This window comes from Zingiber officinale, chromosome 2A (assembly GCF_018446385.1).
Source record: "Zingiber officinale cultivar Zhangliang chromosome 2A, Zo_v1.1, whole genome shotgun sequence".
In the NCBI taxonomy this organism is placed as follows: Eukaryota; Viridiplantae; Streptophyta; class Magnoliopsida; order Zingiberales; family Zingiberaceae; genus Zingiber; species Zingiber officinale.
In genome coordinates, this window is record NC_055988.1 from 23104002 (window position 1) to 23125438 (window position 21437).

Sequence of the window (21437 nt, forward strand, 5' to 3'; positions counted from 1 at the left end):
AGAAATATCCTATGATTTTTCTAGATTATTAGGATATTTTTACATAATTGTTGGAGTACCGGAAGTAGTAAAAAAAAAAACAAATAAGTCGCAAAATGGTTTATGCGGGAATCGAACCCGGGAACCATCGGAGCCTACGACTTATTATGTGTTCCGGAAACCAAGTGAACCCAGCAGGGCCGTGCTGAAAGGATAGGAAATCAAATATATTTATATTTGATTTGGGAGAAATAACTATTTGATATAAATAGAAAACTTAAGTGGGATTGGTTTTTTTTTTTTTTTGGTTCGACATTTTCTCTCCTCACCGAAGCCTTTCTCTCCCTCTCCCGTTTCCTTCTCTTGGCGCAGCAAACAAAGCAAAGGAGACCTAGGGTTCCTTCCCTAGGATCGTGTGTTCACTTTCCGGCGACAACACCAACACGAAGTCGATTCTTCTCCGCGAGAGGAACGCGAGGACGTAAGCGGTTCGTCGAACGGAGCAGTTTTTCCGGAAAACCTAGCGGATAGAATCGTAAGAAAACCTTGCGATCGAAGTAAGAAACCCCTCACCTGCAGTATAATTGCTCTCGCTTGTTAGTTTTGGCATTAGTTGTAGTTCTAGGTCTTAGGTGTGCTAGTGCACACCAAGCATCCTAGAATGCCCAGTTCGTAGGATGCACCAAGAGGCGCCTAACAGCATGAAAAATGTATTAGAAACATTTTATTCAGCTTATTATCAGTTATTACAGCTAAATGGATCAGATATCCATTCGGTGGGCTCCCACAGTAGCCTCTAGGTTCAGATAACCTAGCTCTAGGTTCAGATAACCTAGAACAGCAAAGTAAAATAAAACAGTATTTTACTTTTATTCAGTTGGCATCATACTTGGATCAGATATCCATGGGCTGGACTCGCACAGTCGTCCCTAGGTTCAGATAACCTAGTAATCCTGCTGGATTCGGAACTTGCAATCCCGGGTCTCGTAGGAATGCGCGCACAGTAGGTACAGTTGCCAGGGCCCAGCAGCATGTTTAGTATTTTCATCTATTATTATATATAGTTTTCCAAATATGTAATCAGTGATGGAAACACTAACTTAGTTTCAGTTACTGTTAATTACCTCGATTAAGTTTCATGATTTGAGTTCATGACCAGTTAGATGTATATGCATGACCAGTTCAGTATTCATGCTTAGTTTCAGATACAGTATGCTATGCTCAGCTTGTTTGTATGCCATGATCAGTTTAGTACATGTTTGTATGCCATGCCATGTTGCCATGCTCAGTTCAGTTTTCAAACCGCATGTTTTAAAAACATAATCGCATCGTTGCATGTTTTTGTGAGGTAGATGGTTTCTTACTAAGCTTCTTAGCTTACAGATGCTACTTTTCTTATACTGCAGATACCGGTAAAAGAAAAGTGGACTAGCGGAGGCTGGAGGGCGATGCTACGATGATGTGTGTGTGCAAGGGGTCTGGAATAAAGATCCTTGGGATCTATACGCTTTTATTTCAGTTTTAGTACTTAACATGTCTAGTTTTATGACTTAGTCTTGTTACTAGGTATTATAGCTTAGTAAACTATGTCTTGTTTAGTTTATCATGTTTAGAACGTTAGTATTTACATGCTAGAGTGTTTTTCATGTATCTAGAGCTTGTGTATGTGATTTTTGGCACGAATCAGTGCTGGAAATCAGAAATTCTGATTCCGTTCAGACTATCAGAACCTGGATCGGTCAGCAGACCGATCCAGTGCCATTCGTTTTCCTGGATCGGTCAGCCGACCGATCCAGATGGATACAGTAGCCTACTGTATCCCCCTGGATCGGTCGTCCGACCGATCCAGCACCGAACAGAAGCATCCCAGCGTCTCCAGGTGCCTGGATCGGTCTGCAGACTGATCCAGACACACCTGGATCGGTCTTGCCGACCGATCCAGCCTCTGCTGGATCGGTCCGCAGACCGATCCAGCAAGGCACAGAATCGTAGCAAGTTTATCGATCCGTGGATCGATCAGTAGCTAGCTGGGAAGTTAGTTCTGAGTTCCTAGCTCAGATGAGAGGTCAAGTATCCTCCTTAGCACATGTACATCACCCCGAAAGGGTCTTGAACCCGTCCTTATAACAGCATGGGTGTACCAGTTGTCAGTTTAATAGAGTCAGTTAGTGAAATTTTATTTTACCCAGTTTCCGCACAGTAGCATCAGTAGTTAATGTAGCGATCCGGCTCACAGCTTAGTACCCAGGAGTTGGGTCGTTACAGAGTGGTATCAGAGTAAGTTCCTTACTTCCTACACACACATCAGCATTGTGCCTACAGCTTCCAAGTAAGAACATCTCTCACTCAGTTTTGTTTTCAGCTTTCATATCAGTTATATGTGCTTTCATGTTTGCTCTCATGTTGGTAGTTAATTAATTCATCTTTACAGTGATAATATTTAACATGTTACCAGTAGTTAACTATAACATGATAGCCTAGTTATATATATGTGTTCTCTGCTATTTAGAAAATGGTACGAGGACGTCCAGCTAAGAAAGCATCAGTGGTGAGCCCCAAGATGAGGCAGGCAGCTCTCCCTACCCAGAAGACTAGTGGCTCACCATGCAGCAGCTAGTCAGCAGAGGAGATAGCCTCCTTAAAGGCTAACTAGCGGACTACTCCCCAATCACTCCAAGATCGAACCTCACGACTCAAGAATCACAGAGGTTGTACCACCACCAAGATGCATCCAGTGGCCCAAGAGCGGGCTAAGAGAAAGCTTACCTTATCCAGGTGGCAGAGAATTAAGCCCGAGAACTTCTCGAGCACCAATAACCATGGGATGCTGGCATGGTTTAAATCATCGGAAAGCACGATGAAGCTTCTAGACCGCCGAGCACTAATGTGAAGTGTGCCTCCGCTTATACAGAGACGCACATGTGGTGGAGCGGATTAAAGCGGCGGCCAAGAAACCGATGACATGGGCCAACTCGAGAAAGAATTCTTCGAGGAATTCTTTCACATGCAAGTCACGAACCGACACTATGACGAGTTTACAGAATTTCGTCAGGGCAACCTATCAGTTCAGGAAGCCGTGAAGAAATTCAATAGGTTGGCCCGTCTGTGTCCGTAACTAGTCAGCTCAGAGAAGGAACGAGTACGATTGATGCTGAAGATGCTCGGACCAGAGGTCGCAATGAATGTGGTGGCGGCGTTCATAGGCCACAAACCACAGAGGAGCTAGTGAGTAGTGCTCGATCACCGAACACTATCAGGACAAGATCACCCAGCAGAAGCAGGTTTCCACAGAGCCCAAGGGACAAGCCGGCTCAGGTACTTAGTGACATAGCTCCAATCGAAAGGAAACGCAAGGCAAGCGGTGACCCAAAAGGAGGGCCACCTGGAAAACATTCCAGACATTCCAAGTGTGCTACTTGTGGGAAACATCATCCGGAGTTTGCCGCAAGGGCACGCGAGGTTGTTTTGAATGTGATGGGAAGGCACATGGCTAAGCAAAGGTTCGAACAAGAATCTTCCTCGGCCTCACCCGATACAAGATGGAGCTCAGGCCAGCTACACCTGATGTATGTCGCCTTAGATGGTCCATGATCGGCAGATTGAAGCCCCACACCTATCACGAATGCCGTGATTTTCTCACCGACCGCAGAGAACGTAGCAAATGCCTCGGCTTGTCACAGTCGATCGATTTTACAGATAATGCAAACTGTTGTCTTATTCGATACTGGGCAACCCACTCTTATGTATCCGGGCATTTGCCGAGAAATTAGCAACACCTCGAGTTACTCAATAGTCGGTTTGACAACACTACCCTCGGGAGACATTATGGCATCTACGCACGGCTCGGGAGCTGCCGGTCATTATAGCGCATAAAGAACTTTTGGTGATCCGATAGTGCTAGAAATGTCCGACTACGATGTCATCTTTGGAATGGATTTTCTGATCAACGGCGCTTCTATAGAGTGCCGTAAATGGAAGGTCATATTCCAAGCTGAAGTACAGTTTGAGTACATAGGAAAATCAAAGAGAAAAGCCGGAAGTTTCTCTCAAGATTGAAAGCACCCTATTGGATTCGTGGATGCATGGATTTTAGCAATGTAGTCAACACCACCAGACAAGAACCAACAGCTATCGAGGTTCGAGTCGCTTTGTGACTACCAAGAGCTACCGTGCTTAGCACCGCATGGAGATTGAATTTGAGATAGAGCTCATTCCCGGCACAAATCCAATTTCCAAGGCACTGCATCGCATGGCTCCATGAACTGAAGGAACTTCGGGAGCAATTACAGGAGCTTCTTGACAAGGGTTTCATACGCCCTAGTCACTCACCCTGGGGAGCACCGTTGTTCGTGAAGAAGAAGGATGGAAGCATGCGCCTATGCATAGACTACCGTGCCTTGAACCAGTCACAATTAAAAGCGTGTACCCTTTTCCCGTGATAGATGACCGTTTGACTAGCTAAAGGAGCCACATGTTCTCTAAAATTGACCTCAGATCAGGATATCACCGGGTTAGAGTCAAGAAAGGTGATATACCTAAAACAGCTAAGACGAGATACGGACATTATGAGTTCGTAGTCATGCCTTCGTGACAAATGCTCCAACTACTTTCATGGACCTCATGAGCAGTATTCAGGGAATACTTAGACAAGTTTGTCATCGTGTTCATCGATGACATTCTTATCTATTCGACACTCAGAGGACCATGCGAGCATTTGAAGACAGTGCCTTCAACAGAACCAGCTATACGCCAAATTCACGAAATGTGAATTTTGGCTAGACCAGTAGCCTTTCTAGGTCACATCATCTCCAAGGATGGTGTTATGGTAGATCCCAAAGATAGAAGCGTAAGTAATCCGGAAGAGACCCAGAACGCCAGTGAAATCGAAGCTTCAGATTAGCACACACAGAAATTGAGAGGACTTCTCCAGATAGCCTCCCACGATGCTCTCACCAGAAGAACAAGAAATTTCAAGGGATGAGGATCGTGAGAATGCAAAATAACTAAAGCGGAGATTGACCGGTTCCTATTTTAGCTATACGAGAAAACATGCATACCGACATCTATAGTGACCCTAAATTGGGATTAGGCAGATCGATGGGCAAGGTGATCGCCATGCCTCACAACTCAAGGATTATGAGAGGAACTATCCTACTCACAACCTTGAGCTTGCAGCAGTGTTCGCTCTCAAGATTTGGAGACATTATTTGTACGGAGATCGCAGAGTGTATACAGATCATCAAAGTCCGATGTATTTCTTTACTCGAAGGATCTGAATATCTGACAAACGAGATGGTTAGAGTGGTCAAGGATTATGACATAGATATCCTCTACCATCCGGGAAAGCTAATAAGGTAGCAGACGCACTCAGCAGAAGTCCAGTGCTACCTTATTATCTTTAGCAACTATGTCACCACACCTAAGGAAGGAGATTATAGCTTTTAGTCTCGAGCTTATAGTCGGGCAACTTTCCACTATGTCCTTAGCATCTACCTTACTTGATGATATCCAGACAGCTCAGGAGCAGATCCTGAAATCCGGAAAATCAAGCAAGGGTTAGCGTAATCGAAAGTGGAGAGTTTAGAGTGTCCGCCATGGGGTAGTGTGGCTTTGTGTTTCGGATAAGGAGGAACTACGAAAACAGATTCTAGACGAGGCTCACAGGACTCCCTATGCGATGCATCCTTCCAAAATGTATCGGGATCAAAAGAAACGATTTTGGTGGCCTTGGATGAAGCGAGATATCGCCAGACACGTCAGCATCTGTCTAACCCGTCAGAGGGTTAAGGCGGAACATCAGAGAAGTCTGCAGCCGATCCAGATTCCGGAATGGAAGTGGAGGATATCTCTATGGACTTCATAGTGGGATTACCGAACCACGAATGGTTTTGATGCCATCCGGTAATAGTCGACAGTGTGACTAAATCACCAACTTCTTAGCTATCGAATATCCTATTCCATGGAGCGATAGCTGGTTGTATCTCAAGGAGATTGTCAGTGCATAGAGTCTCACGAACCATTATATCGAGACAGATTTACATCACACTGAAGTGTACAATACCATGGGCACCAGTTAAAATTTAGCACCCTCCATCCTCGACAGATGGTCGACGGAGCGAGTAAACAGTACTCAAGATATGCCCGGCTTGTACTCTAGATTTCAAGGAAGTTGGTGCAAATATCCGAGTCTAGCAATTTGCATACAACAACAGCTATCGAGCCACTATCGGCATGGCACCTTATGAGGCACTCTATGGGCGGAGGTGCAGATCACCAATCTGCTGGTATGAGAGTGGTGAACAGAAGGAACTAGAGCTTCAGACAGTAGCAGATACCACAGCAGATTCGCCAGAGGATAGAGACAAAGACAGCCAAGAGCTATGTTGATACACCACGCACCCCTAGAGTTTTCACTGGGATACAGCCTCGAGTAGCTCCCATGAAGGAGTCATGTGTTTTGGGAAGAAGGGCAAGTTAGCTCCCAGATATGTGGGACCATACCTTATCACGAAGAGAGTGGGCAAGGTAGCATATGAGCTAGAGCTACCTCAGGAGATGTCGGCTGTCCACAACGTATTTCATGTCTCCATGCTGAAGAAGCATATTCCCGACGCCACCCAGGTGATTGAGCCTCAGTTGGTACAGGTCCGTGATGATCTCAGCTATGACAGTCGGCCTATTCAGATAATAGACCGAGCAGTAAAGAAATTACGGAACAAGGAAGTACCATTAGTCAAAGTCAGCTGGAAAAATCACACAGCAGCAGAGGCGACTTGGGAGACAGAGGCCAGCATGAGACAGAAGTACCCAGAATTGTTTTAAGTTCGGGGACGAACTTTTTATAAGGTATGGGAGATTGTAAAGCCCGAAAAATTCCCGAATTTATTTTAGAAATATCCTATGATTTTTCTAGATTATTAGGATATTTTTACATAATTGTTGGAGTGCCGGAAGTAGTAAAAAAAAAAAACAAATAAGTCGCAAAATGGTTTACGCGAGAATCGAATCCGGGAACCATCGGAGCCTACGACTTATTATGTGTTCCGGAAACCAAGTGAACCCAGCAGGGTCGTGCTGAAAGGATAGGAAATCAAATATATTTATATTTGATTTGGGAGAAATAACTATTTGATATAAATAGAAAACTTAAGTGGGATTGGTTTATTTTTTTTTGGTTCGGCATTTTCTCTCCTCACCGAAGCCTTTCTCTCCCTCTCCCGTTTCCTTCTCTCGGCGCAGCAAACAAAGCAAAGGAGACCTAGGGTTCCTTCCCTAGGATCGTGTGTTCACTTTCCGGCGACAACACCAACACGAAGTCGGTTCTTCTCCGCGAGAGGAACGTGAGGACGTAAGCGGTTCGTCGAACGGAGCAGTTTTTCCGGAAAACCTAGCGGATAGAATCGTAAGAAAACCTTGCGATCGAAGTAAGAAACCCTCACCTGCAATATAATTGCTCTCGCTTGTTAGTTTTGGCATTAGTTCAGTAGTTCTACAGTTTTCAGTCTTAGGGTGTGCTTTTAGTGCACACCAAGCATCCGGTAGAATGCCCAGTTCAGAAGGATGCATCAGTAGGCGTCCTAACAGCATGAAAAATATATTAGAAACATTTTATTCAGCTTATTATCAGTTATTACAGCTAAATGGATCAGATATCCATTGGGTGGGCTCCCACAGTAGCCTCTAGGTTCAGATAACCTAGCTCTAGGTTCAGATAACCTAGAACAGCAAGAAAGTAAAATACAGATTCTAGTATTTTACTTTTATTCAGTTGGCACTGTACTTGGATCAGATATCCATGGGCTGGACTCAGACGTCCCTAGGTTCAGATAACCTAGTAACCTGGATCGGAACTTGCAATCCCGGGTCTCGTAGGAATGCGCGCACAGTAAGTACAGCTGCCAGAAGCATGTTTAGTATTTTCATCTATTATTATATATAGTTTTCCAAATATGTAATCAGTGATGGAAACACTAACTTAGTTTCAGTTCTGGTTAATTACCTCAGTTAAGTTTCATGATTTGAGTTCATGACCAGTTAGATGTATATGCATGACCAGTTCAGTATTCATGCTTAGTTTCAGATACAGTATGTTATGCTCAGCTTGTTTGTATGCCATGATCAGTTTAGTACATGTTTGTATGCAATGCCATGTTGCCATGCTCAGTTCAGTTTTCAAACCGCATGTTTTAAAAACATAATCGCATCGTTGCATGTTTTTGTGAGGTAGATGGTTTCTTACTAAGCTTCTTAGCTTACAGATGCTACTTTTCTTATACTGCAGATACCGGTAAAAGAAAAGTGGACTAGCGGAGGCTGGAGGGCGATGCTACGATAATGTGTGTGTGCAAGGGGTCTGGAATAAAGATCCTTGGGATCTATACGCTTTTATTTCAGTTTTAGTACTTAACATGTCTAGTTTTATGACTTAGTCTTGTTACTAGGTATTATAGCTTAGTAAACTATGTCTTGTTTAGTTTATCATGTTTAGAACGTTAGTATTTACATGCTAGAGTGTTTTTCATGTATCTAGAGCTTGTGTATGTGATTTTTGGCACGAATCGGTGTTGGAAATCAGAGATTCAGTTTGAAATCAGACACCCCAATCGATCGGTGGATCGATTGGTCCCGATCGGTCAGCCGACCGATCCAGATGGATACAGTAGCCTACTGTATCTCCCTGGATCGGTCTGCCGACCGATCCAGTATCGAACAGAAGGCATCCTAGCGTCTCCAGGTGCCTGGATCGGTCTGTAGACCGATCCAGACATCGGTCTTGTCGACCGATCCAGCAGGGCACGGAATCGCGGCAAGTTTGATCGATCCGTGGATCGAACAGCAGCTAGCTGGGAAGTTAGTTTTGAGTTCTAGCTCAGATGGGAGGTCAAGTATCCTCCTCAGCACATATACCTCAACCGGAAAGGGTCTTGAACCCTTCCTTATAACAGCATGGGTGTACCAGTTGTCAGTTTAATAGAGTCAGTTAGTGAAATTTTGTTTTACCCAATTTCCGCACAGTACAGCACAGTAGCTTCAGTAGTTAATGTAGCGTTCCGGCTCACAGCTTAGTACTTAGGAGTTGGGTCGTTACAGGCAAGCTCTCCATAATTCCACGAACCAAATCCCACCGTCTCAAATGTTCTCCTTACTCTCTTGTTGTCTCTTTCTCTACACCGTGAATCGTTCCCCATGATCCTTGGATGCAGTCCTTATTAAGGAAAATAACCTAAGGATATAATGGACTTTTCCATTAAGAGTAGTGGGGAACGTGGACATGTTCCAACGCTCCCATTTCCTATAGGATCGACATCTGAAACTGACTAGTGACAAGCCGAGCGAATCGGCGGATCAAACCCACAAACAGCTTCGCCGAAGAATTTGATCACTTGATGAGGGAACGAGGCGGACAGAGGGTGATCGACGGAGGAGATGTCCTGCTTGTTGACGTAGCTGCAGCGACGAAGCAACAAACCTTAACTGCCTCCAGAATAAAATCGCAAGCAACAAGACTCTCCTTTCTTTTCTGTGGCCAAGGAGAAGGAGATGTGAGAAAGATCACGATTTGCAATGTACTCTCACCTCTTCTTAAAAAAAACTCTAATGGCCATTTAGACCAGGTGGAGTTGTACTCTTGCCTCTATTTACAAACAAAAAAAAAATCTGTAATGACCTTTTATAATAGATGGAGTTTAGAGTTTAGGGTTTAGAATTTAGTCCCATATCATTTGTTTTTGATTAACGGAGTGGAACTAGTGCTATAAAAGAAGAGGCTATGACACTTTCTCATTCATACCTTTCTCGGCCTTTTGGCTAAGATCAAGTGTAGTATCTGTTCTTATCAGTTTAATATCTGATACGTGCACCATTGGTTCACTATGATATTAAATTAATTTTTCTTTGGGGAGGGATCGTTACAGTAGCTTGCTATTGGATCCTTCGGCTGTCATTCCTATGTTGCACTATTATAGGGGTTCGGCGCACCCGACCAGGTTAAATTAAATTTTTATACTAAATTAAGTTTATTTTTAAATTATTAATTACAATCCATGAAATTTAATCTTAAAATTTTATATATTTAAAAATAAATACAAAACACATAAAAATAATTGAATTTAATGAATAAGAAATTTTAAAATTAGAATTGAATAAATTGATGTTTTCTTAGATGAAATTTTGAAATAATTTAATTAAAATTTTAAATTTTATTAAGTTATTCAATTTAATCGAAATAACTTAATTAGTGTTTTTTTCTAATTTGGTAAGAAAAAATGATTTTACTCTGCCCAAGAAAAGATAAATCACAAATACCAATTAATTCGGCTTGAAGCAAAGATTTTATAAAAAAAATTAATTCGAACCTAACCCCAATCTGAATACAATTCGAAATCTTTAAAACCAACTTGAATAACTTAATTAAAAATAATTTTTTGCTTGTTATTTTTATTATAATTTTTTATTTTTATCTCAATAATTTATCATTATTATACTAGCTTTAATATTGATATTCATATTTTTAAAAATAAAATTTGATTTAATTTTAAAAAGATTTATTAAATCCTAAATTTAGGCCAATCCTAGTCAATCTGGACTCCGATCCAATCCTAGTACAACTTAAAAATCCTCAGATCTGAATATGAAAATTTGTAATTCAAGTTGGATATTTTTCGGATTGACTTGGATTTACGGATCAGATTTATTTTTGACATCCCTAATTATAAATTATTAAGAAAATTTAATGAAATTTTGTTCCTAGTTCTACTATATACCCACACAACTCAGCTACCAGCCCAATGTGTATGCTATTATAAAATTTATATAAACACAAAATATATATCATGCCAGGCCAAACAAAATCTATATATATTTAGATATTATTACATTTTTAATTTGAAATTGATTGATTAAAATTTTTATATTTTAAAGTTTATTTATTTGATTAATGAGTTTAATATTACAGTTTTAATAACAAGTTTGTTAATAAATATAGTTTACAAGTTTTGTTTGTGAATATAATTTTTGAATAATTTAAAATCTTTGTTTTTAAGAAATTTATTTATTTTTTAATGAATTAATCAAGCTTATTTATTTAATTCATATCGAATAAATATAAATAAATGATTATCGAGTTAAACACTAAATTTTCTCATAAATGTTTAATTTATTTTTGTTATCGAATATATAGATAGTGGAAATTGTATTTGAATTTTAAAAAAGATAAAATTATGATGTTATTTCTAGATCTCATTTGATCAGTTAAACTTATGAGTATGAGAAATTTCTATCATTTTGATTTTTTTTCTTATTGTAATAGAAAAAAAATATTGTTATCCCTCATAATTTTTCGATTTTTTTAGAATGCATCTTTATGGTTTTTGAATCATTCATTTACCTTTACAATAGTTTTAATTTATTGAGTGCAAGTTTTTTTTTACAATTAACTTAAGCCATATAAATTTAGAATTTCCATTATTTTTTAATGTTACAAACTTATATTTGCAATTCGTATACATGTCATAAAACCAAAAAGCTAATAATCTCTTAGAATTTAACTACCATGTTGGAGATAGAGATGTTCTTTGTATATATTACAAGAAGTTAACAAGTTAATGACGAGTTCCTCTAACAAATAGATCTTTGCCATTAGATGATCTCGATAGGTTGAGTACAAGCAATGAGTCCATTTTTGCCCACCATATCAAAGATTGAACTAATTCTAGCATGCCTTATCGCGTCTTGAATTGGTTCGCTCAAATCATACATTTTTTATTGTATTGATACTGACAAATCTAAGATTTGTACCCTAAAAGTAAGTTAATTTGATAGGAATATTATAGCAAGGATTTGAGGGTTAAGGTTAAATAAAACTAACCCTAGTTAGCTTGAGTTATATTTTTGATTAGGGTTTTACCCAAATTTTAGGGTTAGAGGTTGTATTTAGCTATTTATGTGAAATGTAGCTAAATAAAAAGATTTATTGTTTGACACAGGACTTTGACGCGAGACGAGTATCTCGGAGTCAGATTTGAACCTTTCCGATTGGAGGCGGGTACTTTTGACTTTTTTTGTCTTTGATATGCTTAGTAATGAAATTAACATGTTGCATTAATTGTGTTTCTTATCTGTTTCGGTTAATCACTACCCAAATCTTGGTATATGCTTTATTGATTGATTGGTTTTGCATCTCATGTATACTTTACCTGTTTATACATGCTTATAGGGGTAGTGATATACCATGCTTCACCATGTTCAAGACCTAGGTTTTTATACCTTCTGTGTACCTTTGATTCGATATGATTCGTTGACCTAGGGTGCACTTTTCTATATATATGGATTAGGTCGATGTTTATATGGTTATTGCCATGCATCATTTGCATGATTGCATGTCGATAATCTGCTCCATTATTGTTGAGCACATCGCCATATGGATTCGCACACACCACCACTCATGGGTTAGTGGTCGATTCGCAGTGTGTTGCGTTAGGACTCGTTAGGCACCGTTGGTCCGCTCATGGGTAGTGTGACACAACGTGTTATCCGGCAGGATTCCTCCCGTCATCGTGTACCGGGAGTTGAGCATTGCGCCCCCATTTATGATTTGGGGTAGGAGGATAGGTGTATCCCAACATCCGTCCACTCGGTCACTCATCGGGAGTAGTGACGACAGAGTGCACGGTTGTCACAGCCTACCCACTCGGCCTCACTATTGTGTGTGAGATGATCGACCGCATCGGGGGTGAAGACGCATCATTGGCATCATATGCATGATGCATTTATTGCTTGTGTTTGTGCTTGCATTTATATGCCGCATATTGTTTGGATACCTATATTTGACATGCATACGATTTCTATACCACTCGGACTGTTTGACCTTATACTCGGGACCTGGTTAGTATTCTCCTGTTTACTTCAGATGCATTTTTATCTTTCTTATCAGGAGACTGTACGCATGATTAGTGCTAGGTGTTGTTTCTTTACTTTTCATATCAATTGTACCTGCTGAGTGTTGGACTCACCCCGCCTCCATTGTTGATATTTTCAGGTTGATGCTGTCAGGAGAGAGTTCCAGTTGCTGATCCCTGCAGACCTCGAGGATGTGATTGGTTTTTCGTTTGGTTCCCTTTTCTGTTCTAGACTGTTTGAACTTGTTATGTTCTGGATTTATTTACTTATGGACATGGTATAGATTTTATTATATCAATGGATTTGGATTTGGTTTTTTATTCTACTACATGCCTGCCTGGACGGCAGAAGAGGTGAGTTCGTCGGATATGAGCTTTACGAGTGTAGTGGAGTAGGGTGGATTTCGAGTCAGAGTATTATTTTACTGTTTAATTATCTTAACTGCGTGGTTGTGATAGCCAGAGGCTGAATAGATTATATATAACTGCATGGTGATGTTTTATTTTGTTGTTATTATTCCAGCCGCCTGTGGCTGAGGTATTTGTGAGATGTAGAAAAGTTTCAGATTGTCCACCGTACAGGGGAGATGCTGCCGAAATTTTCTCGGACAGGGACTCCTCTGGGGCGTGACAATAATAAGAATGAAAAGTTATCCATATGCGTTGAAGAAATTCTCCAGTGGTATCTCAATATGCATCATTTGTCTGCCACAAGAACAAATTCATCAAATGTTCTCATGTCACACGTTTGCAAGACTTTTGTGGCAAGTAGAGCAATGAAACTAAGAAAGAGTCACACGAGTCCAACACCAATTATTCATTTGAATGTCATAGAAACATCAGAGCTCATGAAAAAAGTGAATTTCTCTGGAAGGGGTTGTGTCATAGAAACATCACAACCCTAACAAAAAGGGAATTTCTCTTGAAAGATATTTTACTTGTATTATGAGATAGTTATTAGCTATTTTGCAAGTCAAATAACAAATTTGGAGAACCAATACCTTATCTGCTACATTCCTTAGTCTTTTGGCAGCCATCGTAGGAAGAAAATCATGTGGTAGCAAAACAGAGCTGTGATTGGTTCGATCCTTGCACTCCATAAACCTGGATGTTCATCGTGGTCAAGACTAGAGCTTGAAGATTCAAAGATCACCTAGCAGAGTATCAGACCATTTAACCATGGCGACATCGTGGGAAATAAAGAAAATTTCATGTGTGGATTACTTCATTATACTCAAGAGGTTGAATGTCTTGATTTGTTTCAATGAATTTGATTGAGATTAAAATCTTTAATCAACATCAAACATTTTAAATTCACATAATCACAAAAAAGAATGCCCTATACATGGAACAACAAGGCACCAAATTCAACGAGTTTGCAAAAAATGAGTTGAGATTCAATCATGAAGTAAATTAGTTTCTATTGACTTCAAATAATGTAACAGGAGTTGAGTAATTGTACATTCCATCTGTATTTGGATTTCCGCTTTGGTGCAGGATCCCCTTCTTGTTATGTGTTGGATTGATGCACATTCTAGAAGGCATCACAAATACTCTGCAAATTTTTTAAACAAGCATAATGTCAGTACAAAACAACTATTAATTAATTCCTCCATCTAGAATTCTTCCTACAAATTTTTTATACGCAAGGAGTGAACTTTAACACCCAAATCAAATGCTCAAAGGCAAATCTTCATAATCCCAGAAACTTGGAGTGTTCTTAATTCCAATTCAACGAATCAAAGAAGATCATCCACAATAGTGATGGAATATTAAAGCAAGGTAGTAGACCAGAAGAGAAATTGATGGGACCTTCCGAGGAAGAGGGCTTCTTGGAGGGTGCATCGGAGGCTGGACTCTTGGTGTCGCAGTGCTTTCCGGGGCAATCAATGCGGTCGCCCCAATACAAGTACTTGCTCTCCACCACCGCCTTGGCGGCTTCCCTCGACGACGCGGAGGAAGCAGGGATCGCAAAGGAGAAGGCAACCCAGAGGAGCGCGAGGGCAGCGGCAGAGATGAGGAAGAGTTATACGACGAGGTGCCGTTGGAACCGAAGAATCGCCATAACGGTGAGAGTCCGAGGTGTCGTTCACTAAATGCATCAATCTACGAGACGAACTAATTTTGTAATGATATTTGAGAATATACATTAAAATCTATTAATGGGGATGTAGCTCAGATGGTAGAGCGCTCGCTTAGCATGCGAGAGGTACGGGGATCGATACCCCGCATCTCCATAAAATATTTTATTAATTTATGTTTTTTATTTTGTATGTGAAAGTAATAAAACTCTTTATATATAATTTTATTATTCTAGGTACTCGTTTATGAGAAATTCATGAACATACAATAGTATTAATTTTTTTTAGAGATTAGGTTAAAAAAGTGAACATTGTTTTTTAATAGGTTTTCGTTGATGATCTTGGATCGATAACCAAGGTTATCAAGAATACCTCCAACAAAACACACCCTAAATGATCATGATTTGCGTATACATGGGTGTGCATGATAACAAAACACTATAAATATAGTTTAGATATTCTGCATACCTTACTCTGCACATCTCTTGAGTATCCAATTTGTTTTTTAAATTTAATTTTATGTTATGCTTAATACTATAATCCAAATCCTACACTCAAAAGACAAACTCTTATTGACATAAGTGGAGCTAAAAAAATTCGTATTTCGCTGATTCAATGTGCTGCCCACGAATGTCGCCTAGGCTAGCATCCGTGTGTGTATAGTATGTTATGCGATCGTCCGTGCCTGATTGGTAGAGGCACCTGGAATTGATCAAGGCGTCTCAATTTTTTTTATTTTTTAAAATTAAAAAAATCCATAAATCGGAGCTAAAAAAATATATCCTATATATATATATATATATATATATATATATATATATATTATACCCGTGAGTATCTAATTTTGTTTAATTTGAACATTATAATTTAACATATATAGACACTAAAGGTAAAATCTAATTAGTTTAAACTCGGAGCTTAAAAAAATAAAATAAAATAACACATGTATTTCAATTGGGGTGTCTGGATCAATTCTATGCGCTCGACAACACAGTTGTGGACTGTTCCACTACAAAAAAAACAGCATTACCGACGGAATATTCCGTCGTAGTTCTGTCGGTAGAGGCATTTACCGACGGAAAATAAAGTGTCGGTGTAAAATTCGTCAGAAAATTATACTCCGACGGAATTACTGTTCCGTCGGTACATTTACCGATGGAATAACTAGTTCCGTCGGTAAATATATACCGACGGATCGGAAAAGTTATTCTGTCGACAATTTTAGCTATCCTAATCTATGAGCCCCACAACAGAGTTGTGGACTGTTCCACCGCGAACGATATATATATAGGTGCCCATCTTGTATTAGATTTATTTTTTAAAATTATTTCTTTTAGCTCCTGAGTTAAGCCGATTAGATTTTAACTTTAGGGTTTAGGAGTTGGATTATAGTGTTCAAGCTAAAAAAAATAAAATTAAAAAATTTTAAGTACCCATGGGGTATATAATATATGTATTTTGGGTGTTTAGGATTTACAATTTAAAGGAATAAATTTAAAAAAAAATTGAGATGCTTGGATCAATTCTAGGCGCGTGATTTGTTTTGCAGCGAATGATCCTTGTAAATTTCTCATGAAGGAGATCAATGATCATAAGCAAAGGAAACCGGAAATCTCCATGTTTCAGGAGATACATTCTCTTGTGAACCATAGAACAAACACACTATTGTAAAACAACAAATTACTACAATCAAAGTTAATTGCGAAATTAAATCATTACCCGTTCAGCAAGCACGCAAGCTTTGCCAGGAGTCCCAACACCAACTGCAATTAGTTTAACTCCTGCTGCATCAAATTTGGATGAGTTTGCAGGTATCAAAAGAGAAGAGATAAACTCACCAACAAAAACATCCAAAATGCCTCATGAGTGCAACCACTAAAACACACTAATCCACACAAAAGTAGTTGATCATGTATCAATCAATCTGCTAGGACAATGAAACGGAACAGCTAACAATTGCCTAATTGAACAAACTAAGAGCAGGTGGTAATCAGATCTAGAGAAGAAAGATTTAGAAAATCAGTAGTTAGTATGAACGGGAGAAGGGAAAAAAAGGAAGCAATTTGATATTTCGTTTTGGTCCCAGAGATCGCTGAGGAACAGGGCTCTCCAGTGCCCCCGCCGCGAATACACGGATACCATCAAGGGCATCCCGGGTTGCGGTCTCATTGACGCCGCTAGTAGCGACTGCGACAGAGGAACCATGCGACGCAGCTTGAAGGATCGGCATCTGAAGCCAACTAGTGACGAGCCGAGTGAATCGGGGGATCAAACCCACAGATGGCTTCGGCGGAGAATTCGATCAGCTTACGAGGGAGCGAGGCAGAGAGAGGGTGAGCGACGGAGGAGAGGTCCTGCTCGCCGACGCAGCTGCAGTGGCGAAGCAACAAACCTTAACAACCTCCAGAACAAAATCTCAAGCAACAAGACTCTCCTTTCTTTTCCGCGGTCAAGGAGAAGGAGACGTGAGAAAGATCACGGTTTGCGATGTACTCTCGCCTCTTCTTAAAAAAAAAAACTCTAATGGCCATTTAGACCAGGTGGAGTTGTACTCTCGCCTCTTCTTACAAACAAAAAAAAATTTGTAATGACCTTTTATACTTGATGGAGTTTAGAGTTTAGGGTTTAGAATTTAGTCCCATATCGTTTGTTTTTGATTGACGGAGTGGAACTAGTGCTATAAAAGAAGAGGCTATGGCTCTTATTTATTCATACCTTTCTCGGCCTTTTGGCTAAGATCAAGTGTACTATTTGTTCTTATCAGTTTAATATCTAATACGTGGACCATTGGTTCATTAAGATATTAAATTAATTTTTGTTTTTGGGGCGAGATCATCTACTAGATCTTTCGTGTGTTATCCTTGTGTTGTACTATTGCAGGGTTCGTGTGTTAAGTTCAATTAAATTTTTATATTAAGGTGGTGTTTGGTTTAGAGGTTTGGAAATAAGGGAATGGATTCATTTCCAAACCTGGATGAAACCCACCCCCTCCCTTAGATTTTGAAACCCACCCCCTCCCTTAGGTTTTGATGGAATGGGAATAAGAATTAAGTTTTGGACAAAAGTATCCTTTGTATATTTGTTTAATTTTTCTTTCATTTCATTCTCTCTCCTTGTTCTCACTCATCATACTTTCTCTCTCCTCATTCTATCATCATATTTTTTTCTTTCAACATATTTTATCTCTTCTTATTCTCTCTCATCACACATTCTTTACAATTTTCTCTCTCATCATACACTCTCTCTCATTATTTTCTCTCTCTTCATTCTCTCATTTTTTCATCATACTTTTTCTCTCATCATTCGTTCTCTCTCCTGAATCTCTCTTACCATACTCTCTCTCCATATTTTATCTAATCACACTTTCTCTCTCTTCATTCTCTTCCATCACTATCTCTCTCCTTATTCTCTCTCATCACACAGTCTCTACCATTTTCTCTTTGTACTCTCTCTCATCACTCTCTCTCATTATTTTCTCTCTCATCACTCTCTCTGTCACGCCCCGGAGGAGTCCCTGTCCGAAGAAATTTCGGCAGCATCTCCCCTGTACGGCGGACAATCTGAAACTTTCTACATATCCACATACCTCAGCCACATGCGGCTGGAATAATAGCAGAAATAAAATACAATACATAGACATCCCATGCAGTTTATATAACAAGTAAACGGAAGAATAATACTCTAACTCGAAATCAACCCTACTCCACTACACTCATAAAGCTCAAATCCGACAAACTCACCTCTTCTGCCGTCCAGGCCGGCATGAAGTAAAACATATCCAAACCACAACAAAGTCCATCAACGATAAGAATCCATACAACATCCGTAAGTAAAACAATCCAAAACATAACAAGTTCAAAACATAGTCTAATAAAGAAGAAAACCAAAAGATCAATAAGTCCTCGTAGTGTAACGACCTAATTTTCCCTATTTCAAGTTCTAAAAGTCCATAAAAATATTTGGAAATGCTTTTAAAATATTCTAGTGATTTTTAGAAATTTTTAGAGTATTTTTACGTAATTTTTGGAGGTCGTTTAGTATGTTTACAAAAAGAAAGAAATTCTGACAAAAACCGTTGAAGGTGAGGCTCGAACCCGTAACCTCGGGTCGAACCCGATCTAACCGGACGCAGCCGACCAGCTGAGCCCGTGACCTCGGGTCAAACCCGATCTAACCGGACGCAGCCGATCAGTTGAGCTACGCGGGTTTTGTTAACCCAATATGGAGAGAAATAGATATAAGTTATAGAAAAGGGCAGAAATAAACCTAGGTTTTAAAGGGTTAATTTTCTTCCCAAGCCCTAATTTCTATTCCTTCTCCTCTTCGGGTGCGTCGGCGTCGCTGGTCTCGGGCGGAAACGCAGCAACTTTGGAGCTTCTCTCCGGCGGCCGGCGAAGGCTTCTTCCGGCGAACCTTGCGGATCTGAGTTCCTCCCGTCGAAGAGAGCCCGCGAACACAGAAGAAGCGCCGAGATTTGAGCTCATCTGAACCCTAGACCCCCTTCCTCTTCTCGGTTGTAAGTCCTAGCAATCAAGGGTAAGTACTACTCACCTGTGGTAGGAATTCCTCTAGACCATGATAAATCTAACTGATGCTAATAATAGCGTCAGTGACACTAGCAGTCAGAGTAGTAATTAGGTAACGGTCGTCCCTAGAGAGTAGTAGTAAGAAGGGTGGGTTGTTACAGTTGGTATCAGAGCAGTGTTCCATTCTCCAACATCACACACACACATCAGCATCATCTCTGTCGTCTTCAAGTAAGAAAGTATTTAATTTCTTTCTTTATTGCTTTCCTTTATTACTAATTGCAGTATAAAGTAATTTCTTATAAGTGCTTAAGTCAGATAAGAATTTTTGTTGTTTTCTTTATTCCAGTACAAATGTGTATGTTAGAAAGGATAGAGAAAAAATCAAGTCTTTTTTCCTTGCATAACTAGATGGCAAGAAGAGGACGTCCCCGTACCGTTCGTGCTGAGGACCAAGCTCAAGAGAGCGAAGTTCCCAGAGCAACTGAGCCCAATCTTTCTGAAGTGGTTGCTCAGCTCCAGAGACAAGTAACAGAGCAGCAGCAAGTGATTGCCAATCTGATGGCAAACCAGCAAGCAGTTCCTCCCCCTCCTCCAGCTGTCACTGCAGAGAATCCAGTGGTAACTAAGACTGCACCAGCTGCCCTGGGAGCCGCCACAGCACCTCAGAGACCAGAAGCTTACCTTATACAGTGGCTAAAGCTAAAACCAGAGAGCTTCACAGGCGCGACTGAGCCCTGGGATGCCTAGGCTTGGTTTAAAACATTGGAGAGCACTATGGAGCTTCTTGACTGGCCAAAAGTCGAGAAGGTCAAGTGCGCCTCTTTCTGCCTGTCTGGAGATGCTCGTATGTGGTGGGAGAGGATAAAGACCAAGAGGGCGGCTGATCAGATGAGCTGGGCTGATTTTCAGTCAGAGTTTTATGAAGAGTTCTTCCACCTGCAGATCACCAACAAGCACTACGAGGAGTTTATAGAGTTCAAACAAGGTGACCTGTCAGTGGAGGAGGAAGATAAGAAGTTCAACAAACTAGCTCGTCTCTGCCCATAGCTAGTAAGTACAGAGAAGGAACGAGTCAGGCTAATGCTCAGAATGCTGAGACCCCAGATAGCACTGAATGTGAGCAGTGGAGCTCATCGGCCCCAGACTGGTGAATAGTTGATCAGTAGAGCATTAATTGTTGAACACTACCTGAACAACATCAAGGCACAACGAGCGCAACATAAGCCAGTGAAGACAGAGGACAAGACAGCAGGAAGCCAGAAATCACAGTCAAGTAAACAGAACTGGAAAGGCAAAGGTAAAAAGAAGCAGTGGAACACAGGAGGTAGCCAGAAGGGAGGACCAGCAAACAAGCAGACCAAGTTTTCTCCCTGTCCCAAATGTGGGAGAACACATCCAGGAGCCTGTCTTTTGGGTAAGACTGGATGTTACTCCTGTGGTCAGGAAGGACACATGGCTAAGGAATGTCCTAATAAATTCAAAGCACCTCAGCCACAACCATTGCAATATGGAGGCCAGCCTGCACAGTTGCACCACATGGAAGCAGCATTGGAGGGACCCTATATCAGTCAAGGAAGGTTAGAAGCTCCACCAGTTCCAGCCTTTGATGGTGCCAGAGTATTCTCCCTCACCAAAGAAGAAGCTGCTAGTGCCTCCACGGTCGTAACAGGTCAAGTAGTTATTTTCCAGCACATAGCTACTGTACTATTTGACACTGGGGCGACCCATTCTTTTGTATCGATACCTTTTGCCAGTAGTTTACAGGTGCCTACAGAGAGTACGAACTCCAAGTTCCTGACGACCCTACCTTCTGGGGAAGTCATGGAATCCAATCAGTGGCTCCGAGCCGTACTGGTCAGAATTGCAGACCGAGAGCTATATGTAAATTTGATAGTTCTCGCCATGCAGGATTTCGATATCATTTTTGGTATGGATTTCCTCAGTAAGTACAG

The 21437-nt window shown here is 40.6% G+C and overlaps 2 non-coding genes and 1 pseudogene across 2 annotated transcripts; all 3 read left to right on the plus strand.

The window, feature by feature from the left end:
* The first annotated feature begins 9765 nt into the window (after window positions 1-9765).
* LOC122044737 lies at window positions 9766-9962 on the plus strand. Its single transcript, XR_006129751.1, has one exon. It is a non-coding gene; the product is annotated as a U2 spliceosomal RNA (small nuclear RNA).
* Window positions 9963-15039: 5077 nt separating this feature from the next.
* TRNAA-AGC lies at window positions 15040-15112 on the plus strand. Its single transcript has one exon. It is a non-coding gene; the product is annotated as a tRNA-Ala (tRNA).
* A 2555-nt stretch (window positions 15113-17667) lies between these two features.
* Window positions 17668-17852, plus strand: LOC122044484 (annotated as a pseudogene).
* The last annotated feature ends 3585 nt before the right edge of the window (window positions 17853-21437 follow it).